At 49.0% G+C, this 11,185-nt stretch overlaps 1 long non-coding RNA gene across 2 annotated transcripts; it reads left to right on the top strand.

Moving 5' to 3' along the window:
• Positions 1–380: 380 nt before the first annotated feature.
• LOC100543556 lies at positions 381–11,185 on the top strand. Of its 2 annotated transcripts, none has more exons than XR_792408.3 (3): positions 381–578; positions 6,274–7,196; positions 8,239–11,185. It is a non-coding gene; the product is annotated as an uncharacterized LOC100543556 (long non-coding RNA). The 2 variants fall into 2 exon arrangements; XR_004158789.1 differs by having other exon boundaries at positions 6,446–7,196; positions 8,239–11,176.

Below are 11,185 nucleotides of genomic sequence, written 5' to 3'. Positions count from 1 at the left end.
CTGAACATCAGTTTAGCTTTTTCTACTCTGTTAAACAGGTATCCCAGGTATCAGTTTGTGACTCAGGGGAGCGTTACGCTGAGCTGCAGTGCCTCAGCAGCACCTTTTTTTAGGTATGCTCCTTCTGGAGAAGTATTCAGGAGAATACCTCAGACTGAATTTTCATGGACACGTTGGAGATGTACTGCTTTGTACAGCCAGTAGTGCTGTAAGTCTGGGTAGAAGTTTCCCTTTTAAAGCTTCTGTGGAGAAAATATGTGCCTCCATTTGTCCTTTTGTATATTGTTTGCAGATCCACTACAGCAATAGGAGCAAGACGCTCTGAAAAGTGGGTTTAGATGAAGAAATCTGACATGAATCTGTGGCTTCAGTATGTTTTTTGGCTACTTTCTCCATAGGAACGTTTGTATCAGCTTTCACTGTGCTGTGTGGAGCCCGGACTGACCTCCCTGACAGGCACATATGCTGTGTCTTCTGGCTGAACATTGCTGCTGCATTGATCCAGATCCTGACAGCAATTGTGATGGTCGGCTGGATTATGAGTATATTCTGGGGAATGGACATGGTCATTCTTGCAAGTAAGTACAGTGCAATATCCATTCCATCTGCCTTATGTTGCTAGGACACAACTAATGCCCCTACAGTCCCCACACAGCTCTGTAGGGTGCAGAGTTTCTCTGGTGAGAAACTTGTGGCATGGTTAGGGACATTCATACCCAGGCTGCCCTGTTGCTTGTCTGGATGAGATGCTTGCATCTCACCATGAAGTTTAGAATCTTCTGTTCTTGTCTAAAACATTAAAAATGCAAGAGGGAGTGAGGACCTCAGCACTGCAAGCTCTGTTGACTGGGGCCCTTCCTCCCTGGTTGCACTGGTTTTCCTTCACAGTCCCAGCTGCACCTCTCCCACAGTGTCTGTCTGTCAGAAAAGCCCTGGGGATGCTCTAGGACCTTCCATCTTCCCTAGATTCATTTATCCAAAGGCTCTTTTTTATGTTTCATCAAGTTCTTAGGCTGAACTGGACTGCTGAGCTATTCCTGGAAGGAACTCTCCTTCGCCCTTTGATGATATGAAACATTAGTCTGGGGGGAGAAGAGTCTTTCATTGAAGTTAGGTCATCCAACTGGTTAACCACATATTACCACTCTAGAACCCAAACTCTATCACTTTACCTGCTAAAGACTTTGATTGGTGTGAAATGGAGCATCATTTCCAATCACACAGCAGAGAATAGAAGTAGCTGCTTCTGAAGGAGAATATCTTAGCATCAGCTTTTGTCATTTTGTTTGAAAGGGCTCCACGTGGTCATCTCTGCTGACCTTTGCTGGAGCAGGAAGGGGGATCTCAAGAAACTCCCAGGATCTGCAAAGAACGAAATGAGCGAAACTGAAAGGATAGCAGGAGACCAGGCACATCTTCAGCTGCCAAACCCATGGGTTAAACCCACTTGCCAAACCATCTGCTGCTTTCTGAGCCAGCCTCAGTTTGCAGGCTGAGTTCAGGGCGATCCCCACACAGGGCAAAAGTTGGTTGTTAAAAACTTGAATGCCAGTGAAACAAAAGGCTTTCCTCAGGACACAGGCAGCACTACACTTTGCTTTCTTGTGCAAACCAGCTGCCAGGTTTCATCTCAGATGCATCTGTGTGTCAGGGGTAGCCTGAGCTACTGTTGAGGATAAAATGTGAATGAGTCCTTCTCAGTGGAATGGCTCTAGGAACCTGCCCAATATGTTTGTAATCAGATCGTTGTTTGTACCTACACACACCATACCAATGCTACTGCTCTGCTGGACATCTTCAGCATGTCAGGCACTGCCAGCAAAACCAGTTTTGCAGTGACAGGCACCTGTTCAAAGAGCTGCAGCTAAAACTGTGACTTACCTTTCTCCATAGTCCTGCTTGTGTATGGCACAGACACAGGTAAGCTGAGCAGAGAGCTGACTTTGAGGAGGCTCCACCTGTTTTTCCCGGTTGATTGCCAGGGAAAAAATTACAGCTTCATCTGGTTCCCTCTGCTAGAAGAGAAGAGAAGAGAAAGTGGAACCTGTGTGCTTCATGATAACCAGCTCTATATAACCCAACAAGTTGCAGCCCTCAGCAGTTTCTTGCTGCCTCATTAAATAGTTAGGTTATAAGCTTCTTTACAACGCAGAGGAAATCATGGATAAGTAAAGCAGCTCTTGGTTAATGGAGGATAAAAAAAATTGTAGTTTTTCAGTCAAAGCAGAAAACAGAAGTGACCAGTTGTGCTCACTTGAATCAAACAGCATGCCAAGGATGAAGTAAAATGGTTTGGGGTTGTTGTTGGTTTTTTTTTGTCTTTTTTTTGTCTTTGTTTTCATGTTGAAACAAAACAAAGCAAAACCAAACCCCACCAAAACAGAGTCATTAAAAAATGAAACAAGGTTTCAAGTGCAAGAAATAAGACATTTCATCTAAAAATACTGCTACGCAAAATAGTTTGCTTTGGTTGGGTTTGGTTTGCTTAAAAGGAGAAAAAAGTTGTTTGTGATTTGTTCTGCACTGGGATAAAGCTGTAAGCTGTTGAAACTTGAGTCTGCATTTGGCTGGGGAGGAGTTAAAAGATACTGAAGCAGTGCCCACCTCTACTTTTCCTCACCATTAAATGGCTGAGCCCATGCATCCCCATGATGGGATTTTTGGTGGGCTAAAGGACAATCTAAGCATGTGATATCCCAGACAAATGTGCTGGAGGGCTTTTGCTCTGGATTTCCATGCAGTGGGGGATCAGTTCCTTTTTGACAGGCTCCAGGCAGAACCTGTGCTGCAAACCATGCTTGTGTTGTTGGTTGGCAGAGTGCTGGGCAGCAGCCGGGGAGGCTGGTTGCAATTCTCCCCTTCCTAAGGCTCCCTCATTCTCAGCCACTGAGAGAGGAGTCCTGCTGGAGCCTTGTCCAAGAGGAGAGCCTGGAGGATAAGTCATGCTGTCTGTCTTTAATGAGGGGGAAAATGAGAGGAATTGTAAGTCAGTCAGGTGCACTTCAATTCCTGGAACAAGTAATCAAATAGATGACTTGCATGCATTTAGGAAATAAAAAGAAATAAAGCAAGTCAGCCTGGTTTTGTCAAGAACAAGCTGTGTCAAACTGGCCTCATTCCCTTCTGTGGCAGAGGAATTCATTTTGTGAATTGAGAAGATGATCAGACATACATCTTGACTTTCAGGCATGGACATTGTGTCACACAGCACTCTTCCCAGCAGGCCAAGAGACATAGTCTGTGTGAAAGATTTGAGAGCAGTTCTCTGAATATGTTTTTCTTTAATTCATTCTGAAATTGAAGCTACAATGAGAGATGTTTTGTAAGGCCCCTCCTGAAACTAGTTCTGCTCAGTACTTTCATTCCGGACTGGCTGATGGTTTTGGGCAAGCAGCAGAGTCAGGGTTCAGGTCAGGGTCAGGACCCTGACAAACTGAAGAAATGGCATGAGAAACATTACCAGACACATGGCTTTGGGGTCAGCTCTTTGTTTTACCTGCTATCTGAAAGTAAAGGGAGATGGAAAAGAAGCCCCTAATTCTTTTGCAAAAAAATAATAAGCTGGACTCACCTCCCTGCAGTAACTCAGATATCTCACGGGCAACTGCAGCACTGTGCCCTCCCTGAGACCCTTCTGGCTCAGGATACAGAAGTCAGGGAGTATTTGTCCAGGCATTGTTGTACCTCTGATGAACACAGCCCAGAAGTCTGTGGGCTTTGAAGGAAGCCCTTACTCCACTTCTACCCTCTCAGTTAGGTGTGTGTGGCTGTGCCCATGGCTGAGTGAAGGCACTATCACCTGCAGACTCAGATGATGGAGACTCCTGCTGCAGCAACCCTTGGCCTCTCAAAGACTCACTGACATCCAGTAGCAAGAAATTACCAGTACTCATTCTGCCCACTCATCACTCCTTTGCTAATTGTGTTGTTTAGACCTTGCCATAAGCACCAGATGATTGCATGGTCACTGCACTGTACGTTTGGCACCCAGTGACTTTGGCTGTCACCAAGGCTCATCTTCTCCATACAGGGCCTATCCCAGGTGGGTTCTGCAGTTGCTCTGGTAAAGAAAGAATGGAAAGTGTTTGAGAGACTCAGAAGAGTAGAGCATCCTCAAATGGCTGGTGACCCTCTATGAAATGGAGCAAATTCTGAGAGCAAACTGCTTACTTAGATTTTTTTTTTTTTAATCTAAATAGAGCTGTACCCCAGACTGTGCCCAAGATAGGTAGGTGAAATAACATTTGTTTTGCTCTTCTACCAGATGCTGCAATGGTAGGGTATATTCTTGTTGTAGCTGATGAATACTTGGTCCAGCCTTAGCCAGCAGTACCAGCCAGGCCAAGATAGACAGCACACACATTTGTTGCCTCTGGGTATGAGCAAACGTAGCAGCCAGACTGGAGATAATCCATCAGGTGTAGTTTTCCTGGCTGTAGGACTACAAACAATGCATGGCACATGCTATCTTTTAGACTGTTCCTTTTCTATCCAGCCCATGCAATGGCAGTGCCACTGAGGAGAAGCAGTATCACCTCTTGGCCTCGGAGGAGTTCAGCTTAGGGACAGGAACCTCAAAAACAGAGGAAGATTCCCCTATGCTCTCTAAACAAGAACCCAAAACAAAAACAATCTGATTCAAACACAAAGATCTCAGATAAATAGAGCCTTGAAGAGGTTTTGTCCTGGTCTGAATGTTCGGTTGTAGAGCAGACGTTCTCTGTTCACTCCACAGCCCTGATTTATCCATTCTTTTCTGATTCTTCATGTGTTTTGGATATATTGTCTACAGTTACATTTCTCCCTCTCTCTTTCTTTCATGTTCCTTTGCCTCCTTTTGTTCATCATCAAAGTTTCACAAGGTAAGTTTGTTTCTGTTCCTCCTCTTCATCCTTGAATCTCAGGGCAGCAGCGGCACCTGTCTGGGAGGAGGAGTTCAGGCCTGGCTGGGGAAGGTGCTGCCCGCTCCCAACTGACATCCAGCTGTGACTGTGTGTCTGTGTGTCTGTCTGCCTGTCTTTGTCAGTCCTGTGGCTGTGCCAATGGGTGTGGGAGCACAGGAAGGACATGGCCTCTGGCTTGCAGCCAGCAACCCCATCCTGAGAGCAGGGTGCCCACAAATCCCAGTGCTCCCACAGCAGAGGATGCCTGAGCTCTCATGGAGAACCAGCCAACCACGGTGTTGGATGGAAGGTGTCATTGTATTGCTATGGCTGTAAGACAAACCCGGGTCAAAACATTTTCTGATGCCCTGAGGACATCCCTGGAGCACACTGCTCTGGTTTCTGAGAACCCGGAGTAGGGACATTGGGACTGTGACTAGGACAGTCTGTTTGCGGATTGGTTGGCTCTTGCCTCTAAACACAAGTTGGTAATGATTTACAGAAGTGCAATTTCAAGTAAACGAGGTTAACTTGTTGATTTGGGGCCCAGATGCTGAGCTTGGAGCTGTCTGTTTTACCAAACTCTGCCTCAACTGTATTGCTGCACAGGCACACTAACAGAGCACTGCTTTGCACAAAGTACCAACTGTTACATCACGAGCGTGGTAGCTGCTTTCCCATATAAACTATTTCATAAGACAGATAAGTATTTTAATTACTAAATTTAGCATAGGAGAGCTCATTTGGCTTACTCTGGTTGGGTAAAGAGAGATAAAAGCTCTGCCATTGCAGTTGGCTTCCATCCAGTTGCAAACCAAGAGGCAAGCCTGAAGGGAGTTCTATCATATCTTATTAAAGGCAAGGCTGCACAAACAGCAAGCAGTGGGGCCCTGGCCCCAAGGAGCCATGGTGAATAGGACAGGACACTCGAGCCCTTACAGATGTGATTTGTACACACCTTGGTAGTGACATGCACTGGATTTGCTACTGAAAAGCTCCATTTTCCCCGCTGCTGATGTGCCCTGACCAGAACACCTCATTCTGCTGGCCCAAAGCAAAGCAAATGGGTAATGAGGCAGTGAGAGCCTGTGAAGGACTGAGGTTACTTACTCTGCAGCCACAGGTACCCACAGCAGTCTGGAACCCCTCACAGGAGCCAAGCCAGGCACTGTGCTTGCTGCCAGCATCTGCAGGGCTGTGTGCTAGGGCAGCTGTGCCCACGGTGAAAAGGGGCAGCACGCTATCCCCCTGCCCGGCAGCAGGGAGGTAGCAGCCCCTGGTCTCTTCACAGGGGTACCTCAGGCTCCTGGTACAGCTGGCTACGGGCCCACACTGAGGGAACTCCTTAGAGACTGGCACTAACAATGTTCCCTTCCCCCCCTCCTCACAGGCTCCAAGGAGCAGGGAATCCCACAGCAGCTGTAGTGGCTGGGACAAGTATGTTCAGAGAAACACGGCGAGTGATTTCCTTGGGCAGCTGTGGGCCACGGACCTTCTCATTACCCTTTGTCTCTCTTCTTCCTTTTGTTTTGTGCCTGCCCCCGGTCCACCTGCCTGTCCAGCGGAGCGGCGGTACCGAGCACCCGAGGGAGACTTGCACTGACTGAGCAGCAGAGATGGGGCAAGCGATCGCACCTTGGGACTGGCCCCAGCGAGCCAGCGATGGGTGGCCAAGGAGGAGGAAGAGGAGGGTGCCAAGAGGAGGGAGGCCCCTGGGCAAGGTGGCACCCAGTCAGGCAGTGGCACCAAGGGGGTGGGAGATGCTGCACTCTCTGCTGTCCCAGCAGGAAGTGGCCAGAGCTATTCTGCCTCCTGTTTCGCTTGCTGTTAAAGAAAACCAGCTGTGAGCATCAAATGCCAAGGAGCTATTAATAGGTACATGTACAGTCTGTAAAAGCAAACAAGTTGTACAATTTTTCCCCTCCAAGAAGCCATCCTTGACTGCTTCGTGGCAACAAAGGGCTCAGCCCAGCCTCCTCTGCTGTGTATTTATGATGCTTGGCGAAGCTATATCATTGCAAACGTCTTGAGAAATGTGTTCTCTGTAAATCGTGTTGTACTGCTGAACTGAATTGGGCTATTCCCTCCTTCAATCCATTGGCACCATGCAAGCACCTGCCCCCACCGGGCCCAGGAGGCTCCTGGTAGCAGCAGACAGGGCACTCCAAGCTGCCAAAAGCTCCTTCTTTAAAGGCTTTTCCTCCCCTGCCCCTGGAAGGGATGTGCTGGCAGTGTCTCTTTGCTTTGGAAATGGATCCCTGCAGTGCAACCCACGGTACCGACTGACACTGCGACTCTGCTCTGCTACCCAGGGTAAGTGCCTGGGGCATGGGGATCACACATCCTGTGGTGCCTGTGGTCTGAGGCCTATGGCTCTTCAGGCATGTGATTAGCAAGAGGATAAGATACAAACAAGGAGAAAACGGATTTATGAAAGAGCCCTCAGGTTAAATGTAAACTGATATTCCACAGGTCCAGCTATTCACAGTAAGCCTCTCCACCTGCAGGCAGCAGTGAAGTGGCTCTTGGGAAGACAGGTGTCAACTGCTGCTGCTTGTTAATCCAGGCCTGGGTGTACTTAGGAGGAAAGGCAGCACAGCTGTCCCACCTTGATGCTGTGCACAGCAGCAGTGCTTGGGAAATCCATGCCAAATGGATGAGCTGTGAGTTGCACTAGGAAAGAAGCAACCTGGGAGCAGCCTGCTCTACAGCCAAGAGATAAGTTCCTCAGGATCACCCTGGTATTATAAAGCAGCCAGACAAACCCCTAAGGTGCAAAAGCCCTTCCCAAGGTTTGAAACAGGGGCAGCAAGAAAGCAGCCAAGTATCATCCAGGAACAATGTGTTTCAGTGCCCACAAGGATGAATTCATTTGCAGAAGGATATGAATATTCAGTGGCCACTCCTCTGCTGCAGTAAAAATTGCTCTTTTTGGGAGCGCTGCAGGAGTCCAGGAGCAGTTGTGTGGTTGGGAGGAACAAGCTGAGGGCTGAAGTCAGGATAGCTTGAGCTCTGCCACTGATATGTCATGTGTCCCAAGGCTCCCGTCCTTCCTTCACCCCACTCACTGCAGCCCAGCTGGAACAGCAGCAGGGCTCAGACAGTGCTGAAACCTGAGTTCACATCTCCCTGGGGCGTGGCCCCTGGCCTGCAGTTCCCTTCAGCACAGAGATGAGCAGATCTTATCAGAGGAGAGAAGGCATTTATGGGGTAGAGCTGTAAAATCTCCACTTGCACAGGGGTGAGAACCACAGCTCACACACTGGAGAGAAAAGCAATACAACGAAAGCACAGGTATAAATGCTACTCTGAAGCTCTCTCTCCTAAGCAGTGCTTTTCATTATTATTTTTTTAGGGCCAGAAGAATCACCCAGCACCTTCATTCCCCCCCCCCCCGCTGCAGGAGCACATTGCATCCTGGAGGTCTCACTCGTGCCAGCAGGAGCAAAGCCCCGATCCTCTCCTCACTGGACATATCAGCTGATGCTTCCACCAGAATATTCCCCTCTGCCTCCCCTACTGCCTCCTTTCACAGTTATAGTACAGCGAGGCTGTGGCCGTGCTTCTTGCTGATCCCTGCACACAATCCAGCTGCCAACATGGACTTAGGCGTGTGGCACTGAGCTGGCTCTGTATCATCCTTAGCTTTGTGAGAATAAATGTTTTAGGTGCAAGTGTTACAGCTAAAAGCAATAGTAACTGATGAAGACTGCAACTGCTTCGCCACCATCAGCCAGCAACAAACTATTTTCTGCTGCTCTTTCCTGATTGTGAAAACCGGCTTTTTCAAAAAGGGCTGCAATGAAACAGTTTCAGCCAGGCTGAAATGCTGCTTTACTGCTTGTCGGGAAGCACTGTCAGGTAGAGACCAAACCAAACACTTTTCTGGATTTGTGGTCAGTCATCGTGTAGCTTCACAGCTGAAGCACTGCAGTGGGGAGAGAGTGGAAATGTTGATGAATTTGTTGGTGTTGTCAGTTCTGTACTTACCATAGAAAAAGGGCTGTGGAAAATGCTTGCTGTCCTGCCCAAATCCAAGAAAGCTGCATGTTCCTCCCCATGTGCATCAGCTGCCACACATTTCACTAAAGACTTTTTGCTGGACACTGCTCCTTGGCGCACAGCCTCTGTGCTGCAGGAGGTGTTACGCAGAGCTCCACCTCCGGGAAGATCACACATGAAGACTCACAGGGCCGATACTCTTCAGGGGCAGCTTTGTTCCATCCTGGTGTTGCATTCTCTCCTTTTTGGGATGACCCACACACATGCTCAGCCAGCAGACTCTCCTCTCGCCCTACCACTGCACAGCACCACGGGGGCACTGCACAGGGCTTTGTCCCACAAATACTTTTTTGAGCTATTCATTCTGAACAACAGCTTCTACATGTCAACACTGGCACTCAGAATAGCCTAAGAAGAGCCATAAATGCAGACAAACCTAATGTTTCTTCCAGCCTAAAGTGGAGGCTTCTCCCAGGTGCTCAGAGGCAATGCACCCCTTTGGATCCCAGCTGAGGTTTCTCTGTGTTTGTGCGCACAATTCACTTTCAGACAGTTTGGGGATTAATTTTCCTACCTGGAACTCAGCACTTCCAGTCTACCTGCATAACATCCCAAGTGACCATGGCACCAGATGGACTGGGATCAAGCAACAAGCCCAGCAGGAGCCCATACCACATACCACCAATCCTTCTTCCCCATCATCTGTAATTGTGACCTCTCCCTGCACTCACCCAGAGGGCAGCAGCACTCCCTTGGTATGCTTCCGCCCTAGTGAGGAGGGAACTGATGCCTGCGTGCATCATCTGCTCCCTATATGGAGTTGGTGCTGGTGCCCTGACGTTCAGCCTGCATTCTGTTTCTGTGCTGGTGCCTGACCTGACCCCTGCAGTTCATGGAGGAGGGCTTGTGTGCCACTGATCTTGCTGGTTGTGATGTGCTTTGATACCGTGGATTTTCTCTCCCTCTCTCTCTCTCTTCTTTTTCTTTTTTTTTTTAAGTTAAATATATTCTATTGCTGTACAGCTGGAATGAAACACATTCTCTTTATGTAGCCCAGAGAAACTCTACCAGGCCTGAATTTAGATGAGATTTCTTCCCATGGGGCAGCAGAGGCCTGGCTGGGGTTCTCACTTCAGTGTGGCCATCCCTGTGCTGCTGAGACAGTGAGAGCAAAGCCTGCCCTGTAGCTGGCAGGGTGCTGTCTCACCTCGGTCTTCTCTGCAACCTTTGCACTTTGAAACGACTCTGGTCACATTCCCATACGTGAGCTGGTGCCACTGGGCAGGTGGGCTCTGGGGAGGGTATGAAGTTATCGTGGTGGGGTTGCGATGGGGTCCCTGCCGGGTGTGCCAGATACCTGTAGGCTCAGCTGGGGAGTTCTGCTTGGAGGAGGTCCCACAGGGCTGACAGCCCACCAAAATGCAACTGGGTATTTTGACTGAGAAGTCCCTTTCTGGATACCACTATCCAAGAGCAGCAATGACCCTTTCCTTTACTCCACAGCTACTCCACAGCAGGCACATTGCACACACAGGTAAGGATCTGGAAACCAGCCCCCTCCCAAACACAGGAACCTTCCCGAGCTGCTGGACCCCACCAGCACCAATCCAGGCATGCTCACGGTGACAGTCATCACCTAGAAGTGATCTCTGCAGCTGGAGCTCACCTGGGGGCAAAATAGGATTAGCGCAGGTTGTATACGTGCTAATCTCATAAACCTTACAGTCAAGCTGTTCAAACATACATATGAACCCTAATAAAGCCATGAGAGGAGAACAAACGATCCCAGAAATGATGTTGCAGTCACAGTACGCTTTGGAGAGAGTTTGCGAGGGAGAATCGGAGCAGCGTGGAGGAGGACGGAGCTCCGCGTGACGCCGCGGGAGCAGCGGCGGTGCTGCGGCCGTGCAGCGCCCCGCGCCTCGCAACCACGGCGGGAAGAGGAGAGCTATGCCGTGTCTTCTGGAGATAGAGTAGCCTTGATAGTATGCAAAGCCGCAGGATGTGAAGCCTGGGTGATCCCATCTCCTGCCCTACAGCCTGCGTCACACAAGTCTCCCATTTAGGCCCTTCACACGCTGACTCCCACGTGTACATGCAGTTTCCAGACCATCTAAAATAAATGTGACTTAAAAAAAGAAACTAGTGAAGAGGTTCTGGGGAAAATGGGCAAGGAAGCTCCTGTTTAACATCTGTTCTGAGACACTAGGGTTGGAGTATCTCCCCTACTGGGACAGGTTGACAGAGTTGGGGCTCTTCAGCCTGGAGAAGAGAAGGTTCTGGAAGGACCTGAGAGCGGC

This window comes from Meleagris gallopavo, chromosome 2 (assembly GCF_000146605.3).
Source record: "Meleagris gallopavo isolate NT-WF06-2002-E0010 breed Aviagen turkey brand Nicholas breeding stock chromosome 2, Turkey_5.1, whole genome shotgun sequence".
Classification (NCBI taxonomy): domain Eukaryota; kingdom Metazoa; phylum Chordata; class Aves; order Galliformes; family Phasianidae; genus Meleagris; species Meleagris gallopavo.
Note: the sequence above shows the minus strand (reverse complement) of the source record. Positions and strands in the feature narration are given on the sequence as shown.